At 45.8% G+C, this 12,103-nt stretch overlaps 1 protein-coding gene across 1 annotated transcript in view; it reads right to left on the bottom strand.

Moving 5' to 3' along the window:
• Zer1 (zyg-11 related cell cycle regulator) overlaps nucleotides 1-11,974 on the bottom strand; it is a 40,534-nt gene extending 28,560 nt beyond the window's left edge. The window contains exon 1 of the mRNA XM_052725954.1: nucleotides 11,856-11,974. The gene's annotated coding sequence lies outside the window, so the exon portion shown is untranslated. The remainder of the gene's footprint in view (nucleotides 1-11,855) is intronic.
• Nucleotides 11,975-12,103: the final 129 nt, after the last annotated feature.

Below are 12,103 nucleotides of genomic sequence, written 5' to 3'. Positions count from 1 at the left end.
AGGATGCATATGCCTGGCAGCAGTGGTGCACATCTTTAATCCCAGCACTCTTAAGGTGGAGGCAGGTGGAGCTCTGTGACTTTGAGGCCAGCCTGGTCTACAGAGTGAGTTCCAAGACAGCCAACGCTACACAAAAAAATCCTGTCTAGATATTTAAGCAGAAGAGTAAACAACTCAAAATAGTTTCAGGAAGCCCCTGAAACTGACCAGATTCACTAAGTCCCTCCCTGCTAGAGTAAATAATAAAAAGCTGAGAGTTCCTCTCAGAGGAGCTGAGCAGCAAAGGTTCTCAGAGAAGAAAACTCTGAGAGCAGACTGAGGCCTGGAAGCAGAAACCAGCTGAACTGTCTGGAAGAGGTCTAGACCAGCTAAGACACCTGGAAAGGACACTCTCCAACCTGTTGAGCTGTCTGCAGGCTGTGCACTGTGCTCCAGGTTCCCAGCTTTGTGAACTGTCACCTGTGCTGGGGTGGGCCTTGATGATGTGGCTGTCTGTGAGTCATTTCTGCTCCTGTGAGTAACCCCTCACACACATTCCTCTAAGTAATCCCAGTAAAACTCACTGGTTCACCAGGTTGGACTGTGGTGGCATCTGTACTTTGGTTTGCCATGAGTTCCTTATCTAGGGTGAGTAGATGTGTGTGTGTTCTCTCTCCCCAGGAAAACTTTTGTCCCACAACACTTGGTGTATGGCAAACCTAACCCAGCAGCGTATTGAAACAATTCTACACCATGACTGCCTTAGTCAGGGTTACTATTGCTGGGATGAAACACATGACCAAAAGCAAGCTGGGGAGGAAAGTGCTTATTGGACTTACATTTTCACACCACAGTCCATCACTGAAGGAAGTCAGGGCAGGTACGCAAACAGGGCAGGAGCCTGGAGGCAGGAGTTGATACAGAAGGTATGGAGAGGTGCTGCTTACTGGCTTGTTCTTCATGGTTTGCACAGCTTTCTTTCCTTTTCTGTTTGATTTTTGTTTTTTGAGACAGGGTTTCTCTGTATAGCCCTGGCTGTCCTGGAACTCACTCTATAGACCAGGCTGGTCTCGAACTCAGAGATCTGCCTGCTTCTGCTGGGGTTAAAGGCATGCACCACTAACTGGGCTTATACATCTGGATCATATGGAGGCATTTTCTCAATTGAGTTTCCCTCCTTTCAGATGACTCTATCTTGTGTCAAGTTAACATAAAACTAGCCAGCACAATGACCAAGTAAGATTTATTCCTGGAATTCAAAGATGGCATCAATCATTCTAATATAGGGCATTGACATAAAGGAGGGAAAAAAAGCTAGGCAGTGGTGGAGCACGCCTTTAATCCCAGACCTCGGAGGCAGAGGCAGGAGGATCTTGTGAGTTAGAGGCCAGCCTGGGCTACAGAGTGAGTTCCAGGAAAGGCGCAAAGCTACACAGAGAAACCCTGTCTCGAAAAACGAAAAAAAAAAAAAAAAAAAACCCAGCACTTGGGAGACAGAGGCAGGAGGACCTCTGAGTTCAAGGCCAGCCTGGTCTACAAATCAAGTTCCTGAACAGCCAGAGCTGTAGCATAAAGAAATCTCATGTCTCGAAAAAAAGAAGGAAAAAAAAAGCTTCCTTAACTGATGATCATCATCATAATTAAAGTAGAAACATACTGGAATAATTCACCCTTTCTTTCATGATTAAAATGATTCAGGCTGTAGGGTCTCACCCTGTATATGATCCCAGCACTTGCGAAGTGGAAGCAGCAGGATCATCTGATGGTGTCCCAGGTCATACTTGGCTACATAAAGTCAGAGGTCAATCTAGGCTACCTGAGATCCTGTCCCCCACAAAACAAGCACTGAATTCGAGGCCAGCCTGGTCTACCTAGAGAGTTCCAGGCCAGCCATGGTTACATGGTAAGGCATTGTCTCAAGAAGCAAGCTGAACAAACACAAACTCCTCAGTTAAGTTGGATCGAAGAAAATTTTCTCAATATCATGAAGGCCAAATGAAAACTCAAGTTGACATTATACTTGTGAAAAACAGTTTTTACACTAAGATCAGGAAAAAGGCAAAGGTGCCCACTTCTTTCTACTCAGCACACGACTAGACATCCTCGCCAGAGGTTAAAAAAAGAAAGTAAGTTGGAAAAGAAGCTTATTTCTGATTGCAGATGACATAACTGTAGATCTAAGCCTTATTTCACAACAACATGTGAGAGTTGTAAAATACACTATAGAGCCTGGCGGTGGTGGTGCATGCCTTTAATCCCAGACCTCGGGAGGCAGAGGCAGGTGGATCTCTGTGAGTTCGAGGCCAGCCTGGGCTAGAGTGAGTTCCAGGACAGGGTCCAAAGCTACACACAGAAACCCTGTCTCGAAAAACAAAACAAAAAGATAAGAAGTTTTAAGATACAATATAAAACACAAAATCTGTTGATTGTTCTGTACACTTGAACAATCTGAAAATATTTAAAAGTATGATGGGCTTGTTAGTGCATGCTTTTGATCGAAGAGGCAGAGGCAAGAGGATCTCTGTGAGTTTGAGACCAGACTGGCATACATAGCCAGTTCCAGGCCAGTCAGGGCTATATATTTGAGACTCTGTCTAAATAAATAAATACTTTTTGTTTGTTTGTTTGTTTGTTTTCGAGACAGGGTTTCTCTGTGTTGTTCTGGTACCTGTCCTGGATCTCACTCTGTAGACCAGGCTGGCCTTGAACTCACGGAGATCTGCCTGGCTCTGCCTCCCGAGTGCTGGGATTAAAGGTGTATGCCACCACTACCCAGAAATAAATACATTTTGTAAAATGAATTTTTGTGGGCCAGGTATAGTGCCATACGCCTTTAATCCCAGCACTCCTGAAGCAGAAGCATGCAGATCTCTGTAGGTTCAAGGCCAGCCTGGTCTACATAACAAGTTCCAGGACTGTCATGGTGAGTAAGCGAGTGAGAGAGAGAGAGAGAGAGAGAGAGAGAGAGAGAGAGAGAGAGAGAGCGCGAGCGCTGTCTGCTCAGATGCCAGAAGTTGACATTGAATATCGTCATCAATCACTCTATTTTTGGAGACAGGTCTCTCACTGAACCTGGAAGTTCATCAATTTGCTGCAACTTCAGATTTTTACATAGGTGCTGGAGATTTTTTTTAATGATTAATTTAACTTTATTTTATGTGCATTAGTATAACAGTGTTGCATTCTCTGGAGCTGGAATTACAGACAGTTGTGAGCAGCCATGTGGGTGCTGGGAATTGAACCCAGGTCCTCTGGAAGAACAGCCAATGCTCTTAACACCTGAGCCATCTCTCCAGCCTGGTGCTGGGCATCTTAACTCTGGTCTTCAGGTTTGTCTGGCAGGCACTTTACTCAGTGAGCTTCCTCTCTAGCTGGCCACATCAAGCGTAGCTTGGTCCTGGGAACCTAACTGGGGTGGTAAGAGAATGAAGAAAGGGCAGAAACACATTCAGAAAAGCTAGAATTGTTTGGGCTGTGCTCACTCTGAGGGAGCAGCAACTATGCACAAAGCCCTGGAATCTCAGCTATTCTATTACACACAGCACAAGGGGCTAGCTAGCCTGGTAGGAGGTCTCTGTAGACCAACAGAGTCAAATTTCAGTCATCTGTGAGGGTCCAGTGTGGGCAGTGTCCTGGTAGCTGCTCCTAAATAACCACTCAGAGACTTATTATTAATTATAAATGCTCGGCTGATAGCTCAGGCTTATTACAAGCTAACGCTTACATTTTAAATTAACCCATATTTCTTATCTACCCGGTGCCTCATGGCGGTACCTTCTTTCAACACAGCACATTCATCTTGCTTCTCCTGAGACTCTGCCCTCCTTCCCAGAGTTCTTTCAGTTTGGCTTTCCTGCCTAACTTCTACTTGTCCAGCTATTGGCCAGTCAGCTTTTTTATTAACCAATGAGAGTAAACGTATTTACAGTGTTCAAAGGAGGAAACAATTCATGTACAGTAACATTGAAAAGAATGAAACATTTAAGAATAAAATTAGAGGCTGGAGAGACAGTCAACAAAAGGACATGTTGTTCTTACTGAGGGCCAGGATTGTTCAGCTCCCAGAACCCATACGGCAGCTCACAGCCATATGCAACTCCAGTTCCAAGGGATCCAATGCCCTCCTCTGACTTCCTTGGGCACCAGGAATGTATATGATGCCCATACATACATGAAGGCAAAACACTCATACAAATAAATAGATAAATAAAATTAGCCAAAGAAGTGAAAAAACACCGGGCGGTGGTGGCCCACGCCTTTAATCCCAGCACTTGGGAGGCAGAGGCAGGAGGATCTCTGTGAGTTTGAGGCCAGCCTGGGCTACAGAGTGAGTTCCAGAACAGGCGCAAAGCTACACAGAGAAACCCTGTCTCAAAAAACTAAAAAAAAAAGAAAAAAGAAAAAGAAAAAGAAAAAGAAAAAAAAGGCTGGAGAGATGGCTCAGTGGTTAAGAGCACTGGCTGTTCTTCCAGAGGACCTGGGTTCAATTCCCAGCACCCACATGGTGGCTCACAACCATCTATAATGAGATCTGGTGCCCTCTTCTGGTGTGCAGGGACACATGCAGGCAGAACATTGTATACATAATAAAGAAATAAATTTTTAAAAAAAGAAGTGAAAAAACCTACACATTGAAACCTACGAAAGAGTGCTAGATTGAATTAAACACAAATAAATGGAAAGACACCCCATGTTCACAGGCAGGAAAGTTTAGTACTGTTAGGATGGCAGTATTACCCAAATTGATCTACAAAGTAAGTATGAACTCTTTCAAACTCCTAATAGCAGTTTTAAAAAATAGCAAAACCCACCAGGCATTGTGGGTTGTGCTTGTAATACCAGAACAATGGGAGGCAGAGACATGAGTATAAGGAGTTCAAGCTACCCTTGGCTGTATAGTGAGTCTGAAGTCTCCTGAGCTACAGGAGCTCCTGTCTCAAAATAACCAAGGGAGGAAGGGAGGAAGGGAGGGAGGGAGCAAAGAAAGATTCACCTTAAGCCGGGTGGTGGTGGCACACGCTTTTAATCCCAGCACTGGGAGGCAGAGGCAGGCGGATCTCTGAGTTTGAGGCCAGCCTGGTCTACAGAGTGAGTTCCAGGACAGCCAGGGCTACACAGAGAAACCCTTCTGGAAAAACAACGAGAGAGAGAGAGAGAGAGAGAGAGAGAGAGAGAGAGAGAGAGAGAGAGAGAGAGACACGGGGGGAGGGGAAGAGTCACCTCAATATTCATATGGAATATCAGGGTTCACAGAAAAAACAAACTTGAAAAGATGGACAAAGTTGGTAGCTACATATGTAAATCAAAACCACAATGAGCACAGGCAGATGAGGAGATGGCTCAGCTCTTAAGAGCACCTGCTGCTCTTTCTTGCAAAGGGACCTGGCTTCAATTCCCAGCACACATGGCAGCTCACAAGGGTCTGTATCTCCATTTCCAAAGGACCCAACACACTGCCTCTGGTCTCTGTGGGCACTGCACACATGTGGTGCACAGACATCAATGTAGGTAAAACACCCACACACATAAGCAAACAAAAACTCACAATGAGAGACTATTTTTCTCCTATAAGGGTGCATATGATTTCTTTTTAACAAAGAAGTGATGATAAGTGTTGACCAGAGTGTGGAGGGGTTGGACTCAGCTATTACTCGTGGGAACAGAGGGGGCACAGCTGTGATGGGCTGCTGGGTCTCTCATCATGCAGATTTACCCCATGATTCAGCCACTAGTTCTGAAAGCCAAGACAAATAACTGCATGTTGCTGTTTATTGCAATAGCCAGAAGACAGAAAGGATTGTCCTTCCTGATTTGGTTGTGTCTGCCAGCCAGACTTCTGGCAGTCCCTCTGACTCCTGCATTGTCAGCAGCCAGGATCTCCTAACACCCACCTCAGTCCACCGATGTACATAGAGTGGAGCATCACTCAGCCACAAAATAATGACATTCTTTTACATGCTGTAACAAGTGTGAACTTCCAAGTCATTACACTGTGCAATATAGGTCAGTAACACAAACAGAAGACCAAGACCACAGCATGATTCCACTTGAACAATGACGTAAGAAAAACACAGCTTCAGAGGTAGAGAGATGGCTCAGTGGTTAAGACTATGTATTACTCTTCCAGAGGACTCAAGTTTAATTCCCAGAACCCAAAGGCACATGGGTCCAGTGCCTCTGTTCTCCAGTGGCACCGGCATTCAGGCGCACATCCACATGCAGACACACACACCTAATTAAAATAACAATAAAAACCTAAAAAGAATAGCACAGGCTAACAGAACACGAAAATAGCACAGATGGTACCGGAGTGTGGCGATGGGTGCAGAGATTCTTGTATAATGGATTGTGGAGTCTCTATTGAAGATGGTGAAGAGTTTGGGAAATAGTGTTGATGGTTGCATGGTATTAGAATGTAATTAATGCTGCTGAATCAGTCTGAAATCATTCAGAGGGAACATTTTGGGTTATGTGAATTTTCCTACAGTTTAAATAAAATCTACCCTGCAGGGGTCTCTGACCACCATGGCTGGCCGAGGGACCATGCAAAGGAGGCAAGAAGACAGGTTGGTTCAAAGGAACTAAGCAGCCAGTGTTGGTTCAGACTTCAAGAGTCTAGAGTCGGGCGCATTTAATCCCAGCACTCGGGAGGCAGAAGCAGGTGGATCTCTGTGAGTTCGAGGCCAGCCTGGGCTACCAAGCGAGTCCCAGGAAAGGCGCAACACTACACAGAGAAACCCTATCTCGAAAAACAAAAACAAAAACGAAAAGTCAGACCTCAAGTAGTTTATTATTTTAGGCGTATTTAATCACAGTACAATTTGGTAAAAAGTTTCCTGGTGATAATTAACTCAATCTCATGTGTACAACAGAGCTTACAACATGATCAAATCAAGACTCTTGGTAAAGTACAATGATGTCCTCCATAAAGATAAGTTCTATAGATTGACTGAGGAAACAAGCTCAGAATAAGGGTCTGGGGGAGGATCCGGTGTAGTTTCAGCCGCACAGATACTTTTTTTTCTCCCCCCGAGACAGGGTTTCTCTGTGTAGCTTAGAGCCTTTCCTGGATCTTGCTCTGTAGACCAGGCTGGCCTCGAACTCACAGAGATCCGCCTGCCTCTGCCTCCCGAGTGCTGGGATAAAAGGCGTGCGCCACCACTGCCCTCAGCCACACAGATAGTGCGAAGGTCACCAGGCTCTGAGACCAATCCGCTCCCAGCTTTCTGAGTGAAAAACAGATTATACATCTCTTCATTTGAAGAGACAGTGCTGTGTGTTTAACACTCCTGGTTCCTCTCATGCTTATCTGTGAGCACAAGGACTCTATGCCGCCTACACTACCCAAATAATGTTTAATACACTTGAAAACTTTATTTTTCTTTTTTTATTTGTGTGTGTGAGTGTGTGTATGTGAGTGTTTGTGTGTGTCTGTGTGTCTGTGTGCACGCATGCGCATGCATCTGTATGCCCTTGCCCTCCAAGACCAGAAGAGGGCACCAGATCCCCTGGTTACAAACAGTTGTGAACTGGCCAGCATGGTGCTGGGAACCAACCAAACTCAGGTCCCCCTGAAGAACAGAAAGTGCTCTTAACTCCTGAGCCATGTCTGCAACCCCAGAGTCATACAATTTTTTTTTCTGTTTGGGTTTTTGAGACAGGGTTTCTCTACATATCCCTGGCTGTCTGGAACTCGCTCCGTAGGCCAGGCTGGCCTCAAGCTCGCAGAGATCTGACTGCTTCTGCCTCCCAAGTGCTGGGATTAAAGGCATGTGCCATCACTGTCCAGCTGGATTCATACAATTTAAAGAAGTAAATTCTATAGTATGTGATCTTATCTCAATGAAACTTTTTAAATATGGCCAAACTTAGCAAAATTAATTATCAGTTAAATGCCTCTAAGATTCAACTTCACTAACCATTCATTCTCAGAAAATGAATCTTTGAGGGGGGGGCAGTGGGACTGGGGAGACAGCTCAGAGGTTAAAAGCACTGGCTGCTCTTACAGAGGATGGGGATTCAGTTCCCAGCTCCGGCATGACGACTCACAACCATCTTAATTCCAGTTCCAGGGATCTGATGCCCTCTTCTGGCCCCTGCAGGTACTGTATGTGGTGCATATGTGTGTGTGTGTGTAGGCAAAACTCAAATTTATAAAATAAAATTTAAAAACCTTAAACAAAAGTTTGCATCCGGGGCTGGAGAGATGGCTCAGAGGTTAAGAGCACTGGCTGTTCTACCAGAGGTCTTGAGTTCAATTCCCAGCAACCACATGGTGGCTCACAACCATCTATAATGAGATCTGCTGCCCTCTTCTGGCCTGTAGGCATACATGCAGACAGAGCACTGTATATGTAATAGCTAAATAAATTGTAAAAATAAATAAAATAAAACTGTTATTTAAAAAAAAAAAAAAAGTTTGCATCCTTTAAAAATTGGCTTTTGCATGTTACAGAAATGATTTGAAGTGATGCATTTGGGTGCTGGAGGGATGGCTCAGTAGTTAAGAGCACTGGCTACTCATAATGAGAACTAGGGTCTGGTTCCCAGCACCTACACAGTGGCTGACAACCATCTGTAACTCCAGCTCCAGGAGACCCAATGCCCTCTTCTGGCTTCAACAGGCACTAGGCATGCATGTGGTATATAGACATACATGCAGGCAGTAATAAAATAATAAAAATAATAAATAAACAATAAAAGTGTTATGTCCGGGTGTCAAATTAACAAAGGGTCCTCTTGTGGTGGTTAATTTTGATTATCTAATGGATTAGATTAGGAAACTCCAAGGGGTTGTAGAGAGATGGTTCAGTGGTTAAGAGCACTTATTGCTGCCGCAGAGGATCCCACTTTGGTTCCAGCACCCATTTAGGGCAGCTCACAACCATTTGTAACTCCAGTTTCAGGGGATCCCACACCATCTTCTGAACCTGAAACATGTGGCATACAGACACACACACACACACACACACACACACACACACACACACACAAGTAAATATAAAAATAAATATTTTTATAAAGCAACTCACAGACATTTCTAAGGCATACTTCTGGATGTTTCCAGAGTTGGCTAAATGACAAGGGTAGGCCCACTTTGACTCTGGGCAGCAGCAACCCATGGGGTAGAGTCTCAGAACAAAGAGGAAGCAGGAAGTCACTGAGCCCCGTCTTTACACCTGCCTGCTAGTTAACCATGACATGAACTAACTTCCTGCTCTGAGCTCCCTGCCGTGATGGACTGAACTCTCTGAATCCTTGAGCTGAAATAAAGCTTTCCTAAATTGTCCATGTCAGGTATTTTATCTCAGTGATAAAAAGAAATGAATGCAGGGCTGGAGAGATGGCTCAGTCAGGAAGGACACCTGCTCTGTGAGCAGAACCACCTGTGTTCAAATAACCCACACCCATATAAAAAGCCATGCATAGCTGCGTGTACCTGCAGCTCCAGCCCTGCAGAGCCTGGCGGACTCTGAGCCTGGTCGCCTAGCCTCATTTGAAAGAGCAAGGTTCTGGTTAAGGGAGACACCGTCTCAAGGCAGTAAGGCACAGTGATTGTGGTGGTTTAAAAGAGAATATTTCCCAAAGGCTCTGTATTTGAAAACTTGGTTTCCAGTCCACGGTGCTATTTGGGGAAGCTTAGGAGGCGTGGCCTTGCTGGTGGAAGTAGGTCACTAGGGGCAGGTGCTGAGGGCTTCAGGATTCCAGCCGCCTCTGGCTTGCCCTCGCTCTCACACTCTCCTTTCATTCTTCTTTCTTTCTTCCTTTTTTTTTTTTTTTCTTGAGACAGGTTTTGTGTGTGTATGTGTGTAGCCCTGGCTGTCCTAGAATTAGCTCTGTAGACCAGGCTGGCCTCGAACTCAAGAGAGCTGCCTGCTTCTGCCTCCTGAGTGCTGGGATTAAAGGCGTGTGCCACCACCACCACCACCACCACCACCACCCCAGTTCCCTTAATTTTTTGTAGATTATTTGTATTGTTTTATGTGTATGATTTATGTATGTGCACTATGCGCATGCCTGGTGCCCTTGCATGCCTGGTACCAGAAGAGGGCTTCAGATCCCCTGGAACTGGAGTTACAGGCTGTTGCAAGCCGCTCTATGGCTAACGAGAACTGAACTCAGGTCCTCTGCAAGAGCAACAAGCACTTTTTTTGTTTGTTTTAAGAGACAGGGTCTCTGTTTAGCCCTGGCTGCCCTGGAACTTGCTTTGTAGACCAGGCTGGCCTTGAACTCACAGAGATCTTCGTGCCTCTGCCTCCCAAGTGCTAGCAACAAGTACTCTTAACTGCTGAGTCAACTCTCCAGCCCTACTCTCTCTTTGTGCTTGTGGTTCAAGATAGGAGCTCTCAGCTTGCTGCTCTTCTGCCAGTGGCTGCCTGCTGCCAAGCCTCCCTGCCGTGATGGCGATGGAACCATAATCCCAAATAACCCCCCCCCCTTTTTTCTCTATAACTTGTCCTGGTCATGGTGTTTTGTCACAGCAAGAGAACAGTAACTAAGACAGAAGTTGGTACCAGGATTGGGGTGTCGCTGCGACCAACGTGAACATGTTGTTTTCTGGAGGAATATGGGAAACTTTGGGACTTGGAACTAGAAAATTGTGAGCCTGTTCTATTGGCCAGTGCCAGGAACATGAAAATCAGAGGAGCTGAGAAGTGATGTTGTCCAACATTAAAGTCTTCATTGGCTGTTAGAAAAAATTAAGACGTGCAATTATGAATGTGTGTGTGTGTGTGTGTGTGCGTGTGTGCATGTGTAGAGGAACTTGAGAAGGACTTCTGACATGTTGATTTCTCCCCTCCCTTTACTTTTAATATTTATTTATTTAGTTAGTTAGTTTTTTCAAGACAGGCTTTTGGTTTTTTTGTTTTTGGTTTTTCGAGACAGGGTTTCTCTGTGTAGTTTTGGTGCCTGTCCTGGATCTCCCTCTATAGACCAGGCTGAACTGAAACTCACAGAGATCCACCTGCCTCTGCCTCCTGAGTGCTAGGATTAAAGGGTTTGTGTGTGTGTGTGTGTGTGTGTGTGTGTGTGTGTGTGTGTGTGTATGTGTAACAGCTCTGGCTGTCCTGGAACTCGATTTGTAGACCAGACTGGCCTTGAATTTACAGAGACCCACCTGCCTCTACCATCCCCAGCTCTCTTTACTAAAAAATATTGTGTAAGGGCTGGAGAGATAGCTTAGCAGTTAAGAGCACTGGCTTTTCTTACAGAAGGCCTAGTTCACTTTCCAGCACCCTCATGATGGCTCACAGCTGTCTACAACTCCAGGTCCGGGGGATCCAACACCCTCTTCTGACCTCTGGGTGGGTAAGAGATGCATAGACATACATGCAAGCAAAGCACCCACCCACATACTTAAAAAAATGTGTGTATGTGTGCAAATATGTGTGGGATCATGTATGTGCACAGTGTGCATGTGTGTGTGTTGGGGGGCCCTGACCTAAAAGTCAGTTGTCTTCCGTGATCGCCCACCATTTTATTCTTTGAGGGTAGTCTAGGGAGCCAGCTTGCCCCACCACCTTGCACATGCAGGGATTACCATCTCTGCCCCTCCGCTCTTGCATGAGTTCTATGGATCCAAACACGCAAGCGCCTTATTCCCTCAACTATCAACGTCGAATTCACTTCTACCAGAGGACAACTTTGAACTTCTGATCTTCCTGCTTCCACCTCTCAAGAGCCGCACGCATCCCCAGGCATGCATTCCCACATCCAACTACAACTACAAGCGGTGCTGCGTCAGAAACCCAGGCGAAGTGCATGCCAGGCAAGCCCTCTACCAACTGAACCTCACCCTCAGAAATTCTGTTTTATGAACTCCCAAAGGCAAGGAAACACCGAGCTGTACGCCGGCTTCTCCAAGCGGTACTTACTGAGCCACACGGTCATTTCCATTAAGGACTCAGTACTGAACAAGACCACACCCGGGGACTGGATCCAGCTCACCAAACAACTGCGCCGCGGTTAATGACAGGGAGCGAGAGACATTGACAAGTGTATTACGTAGTCAGAAACCGAGGCCCAGGGACTGGCGGCCGGCGCGCTCCCGGGCTGCCCTGGCGCTCAGCGCAGGGGTTTGCGGGGCCTGAAAGCCGCCCCGCGTCACGTGATCCCGGGGCGG

This window comes from Peromyscus californicus, unplaced genomic scaffold (assembly GCF_007827085.1).
Source record: "Peromyscus californicus insignis strain IS unplaced genomic scaffold, ASM782708v3 Scaffold_7__1_contigs__length_154581171, whole genome shotgun sequence".
In the NCBI taxonomy this organism is placed as follows: Eukaryota; Metazoa; Chordata; class Mammalia; order Rodentia; family Cricetidae; genus Peromyscus; species Peromyscus californicus.
This window is presented reverse-complemented; position numbering and strand designations above follow the sequence as displayed.